Source organism: Diplotaxodon limnothrissa, linkage group LG2, assembly GCF_057381915.1.
Source record: "Diplotaxodon limnothrissa isolate DT_005_m linkage group LG2, D_limnothrissa_male_GT1.1, whole genome shotgun sequence".
Taxonomy (NCBI): domain Eukaryota; kingdom Metazoa; phylum Chordata; class Actinopteri; order Cichliformes; family Cichlidae; genus Diplotaxodon; species Diplotaxodon limnothrissa.
This window is the reverse complement of record NC_140597.1, coordinates 15737289-15741282: the sequence shown is the minus strand read 5'-3', so window position 1 is coordinate 15741282 and position 3994 is coordinate 15737289. Positions and strand designations below refer to the sequence as shown.

Sequence of the window (3994 nt, the reverse complement as noted above, 5' to 3'; positions counted from 1 at the left end):
GAAACTGTCACGGTCCCCGTGTGTCTCTGGTTGGCCCACGCTGGCTACAGGTTTTGTTGTTGTTGTTAGTTTTTGTTTTTGTCTCTCCTCCTCCTCTCTGCCTGGGTGGAGCTCGTTACGGGCTCTCGCTCTTGGCCCACGCACCTGTGTGATTGTGTCCACCTGCTGCTGATCTGGCTGATTTCCCCAGCTGCTATTTAAGGCAGTGGCACTGAGCAGCTCACCGCTTGAATGTTGAACCTCCTGAGTTCGTGCTCTCGGCATTTTCAAAAAGAATCCCTTGTATGTATTTTTCTGTGGAACTAACCTTAACTTCTGTGTGTAGATATCCCTCTTCTGGACCAAATCACGGGACCTGCCCAAGTGTGGCAGCGTGTGTGGAGTTTTGGAGCGAGTGCGGCTGAAGAGGAGTGCGTGTGTGCGGAGGAGCTGTGGCGGTGATTGTGTGGAAGAGGAAGCGTGTGTGTGGATTCCCCCCCCCCCCCCCCCCCCTTCTCTCCCTGGAGCCCTGGACCCCCCTCCCAACTCACTGTACATATATATAGCACTAAGGTGATCCCTGTTGTGAATAAATCTCCTTTTGTTCTCTGCGAAAGAACTGTCTGTGCGTGAGTCCGTTCAGTAGCCATGACAGAAACAGTTTTTGATTAGAAACGTTTTGATTAAAAAGTCTCACAGAGAACCCCAGACCTCGGGGTTCCCCCAGGTACCTCCTCTAACTTTTCCGGTGGAAACCCAGGGTCTTCTCATGGCAGCCAAAATATGTATTCTCTCAAGTGTGTCCTGGGTCTACCCCTGGGTCTCATCCTGGTGGGACATGCCCAGTCACTACAAAAAGCTTGCGACCATAGGTGAGGGTAGGGTCGTAGATCAACAGGCAAATCGACAGCTTCACTTTTCTGCTATTTTCTCTCTTCACCATGATGGACTGGCCCAGCATCCACATCACTGCAGCCCCGATCCATCTGTCAATCTCCCGCTCCCCTCTCACCCTCATAATGGGTGTCAAAGAACAGCCGTGATAGCTCATGCAACATCTACTAACATATGAACAAAAGCAACAGGCTAAATCCACAAAGAGCTGTAAACCTCTGAAAAATGTATTGCTGCTAAAAAATGCACATCGTAAAATATATAAATTGAATCAAGTTCTTTTGAGGCAAATACATTTTCTTCTGCTGCTCAACTGCACAAGATCTCAGTGTTGCCCCACCTGCCAAATGGGGACTCTGAATGACCTATTAAATAAAAGTGTAATATCTTTGACACCTAGCGATACAAACGAGGATTTTACCAGCACAAACCGATACAAATGGAGCACTAGCCACCCAGTATACTTGATTTTATTTTTGGGGGCAAGTGGGTCACGTTCACAGACTGGGCTGCTCCGGTATATAATGGTAAACGTGCTCACAGGAACAGATTTATGAAATGAGTAATAGAAATTTTGGAGCATTTGAAATTTAACTTGTATTATTAATACATTTTAAAAGAAACAGGATTGTTCTTAAGTTTAGACCATCTCTGTGCTACCCCTTTGCATGTGTCTCACTGTACACGATTAATTTTTTCTGTTTTTCTTTTTCTCTCAGGTTGCTGGTTGTGGAATTTGGAGCTGCGGAGATTTGAGCTGTGCTCCAAAAGTGCATGTTGAAGGTACCTAATGCTTTCATATTATTTACTTTTTCCTTAATACGCAATTTTACATTTTGAATTCTCTTATTTGGTCTTTTAGGTTATCACCACAGTTCCACTGCTGTCCACATTCATGAGCAGTCTTGACCAGTACTCTGACCAGTTGATGAAGATTCTACGAAAAAAAGGAGGGGAAACAGCGCGGCGGATGACAGCAGCGTTGTCTGCAATTTCACAGGTATTCTGTCTTGTTATGTTCTGTAACTAATAGATTAGTTGCAGGTTGATCTCAGGTCTGGTTATTAACCTGTATTTTTAACTTTCTTGGGTCATTTTATGCTTGTTCTCTCCTGCGTTATACTTCTCATCTCGCTTTTGGCTTATATTCTGGACTTGGTCCTGACACAAAGCAGAACTAAGTAACTCATGCCCCTAGAGGCCATAAGTGCCGTTGCTGGCATTGTAGCTTTTTTCTTTTCTTTTTTTGTTACTCATTAATTGTCCAAAGGAATAATTAGCTACACTGAGAAAAGACAAAGGCAGACAACATTTCACATTTCGCCACAACTCAGTGACACAGTAGATTATTTTTTTTCACTCAAACTTGGTATAAATACTGCAAATGTGGTGGTAGCCCGCATACCTCATATTAACGTGACAGTGTGTAGTTTTTTGTCATTAATTTTTGGAAATCTCTATCAAAATGTTTTTGATTCCTTTGAACAGTACTCCTATGCAACAACACTTATCTTCCTTCTTTCGGGTGGTACACCACGCTAAAGCTGCATTTTCCACGACCCAATGTATCGCAATCAGTGTAATTGGACTCATAACTTATAATCTTTATGGGAATGAATTGGTAAGCTTCTCATTCTCTAACACAAAAAACTACTTGCTTGCAAAAAGCATGTTTAAAATTACTTAAACAATTATGAATTGGTTAAAAAACAATAAAAATTGACTTAAGTTCTGTGGGGGTCTCTAAAAACTTCAAAAAAGTAATTGCGCTGCATGTGTTGTTGTTTAGAGTTCCCGAATCGAAGTGAAGCGTGAATGCATCCTTAAAGCTGTGATTATATACCTGAATGAGAACCCTGAAAATCTCATCAAAGAGTACATGGTAAGTTTATTTTTAAAGGGATATTCCACCCCTCAGTAAAATTTTGACTGTCATAATTCCCAGAGTTTTGTAAGTTGAAAAATTTATTTTCTAAACAAGCCCAGGCATTCTCCTGTTCTGGCAGCAATCAGTTTTCTTTAAATTAGCTTACAACAATAAAGTGCATGGGAAATACTAGGATTTTGTTTCCATTCACTTACATTGTTTTATGCGAGACTAAAGAAAATGACCCTGGTCAGCAGAATATTGATAATATTATTAATGCATACTCCTTCTGCCCTCTGTCCATGTTTCATGTATCTTCTTCTTGGTCTTTATTTGGTGATAGTCTTAAATCCACATTTTTCTTTGGTCTGTTCTCCTCAATCTCATTCAGGGATATGTGTAATTAAGATAGTGTGGACCATTTTAACTAAAATGGAGTGAATAGATAGATGATGCAAGGACCAAAATACAACGGATTTAAAATATTTCTGTCCTTTTCAGGATTTCAACGTGATGGAAGCTGAAGAGCTTGAGAGGATGGATTTGGCGTGTTTATAAAATAATCCATGAAGGAGCACAGCCTGATTACTCCCTTGAAGATGTTGGCATCATTATCGAGAGATGCACAGTCTTGCAGGATCTTCACGATGTGACGAGCGGGTGTGCACTTTTGTTTGGGCTAATTTACTGCCTCAATCTGAGTTACCCAAAGCCACTTCGCTACACATTTGAGTTCTTCCAGAAGGTGCTCATGGGACTGGAAGACAAAAAACTGTCTAACAAAATACAAGTGCTGAAGAACAAACTCTGCCAAAAGGAGACGCAATGACTCTTCTAGATTGAAATGTCTCCCAAAATAAGTGCTCTGTTTTACTATTTAAAAGTTTATAAATATATATATGTTGATCCTTGTTTGTAAATATTTTGTCATAGTTTTTAATATTTAGGAGATTTACTCTTTTGATTGTGGAAAAGAAAACATAATTCAGAAACTGAGTTTTTGGAACTGAGGACAAAATTACGCAGATGGATATATTTTCTTGTTTCACAACATTTTCTTCAGTTTGAGTAGCTGTGGTAATTCTGCAGACTGTAGCCATTGCAGACCTACAACTGTAGATCCTGAAATCATCCTACTCCTCACTACACTGTCACTTAGTTGAAACTGGAAAGTTGTTTCAGATGTTTACATTTTATTTTACACACTTCATTTAATGTTGCATTATGCAGTGTTGTTTCCCTGTTTAAGCTTTG

General features: G+C 40.5%; 1 pseudogene; it reads left to right on the top strand.

The window, feature by feature from the left end:
• Positions 1-817: 817 nt before the first annotated feature.
• LOC146638311 (uncharacterized) lies at positions 818-3569 on the top strand (annotated as a pseudogene).
• The last annotated feature ends 425 nt before the right edge of the window (positions 3570-3994 follow it).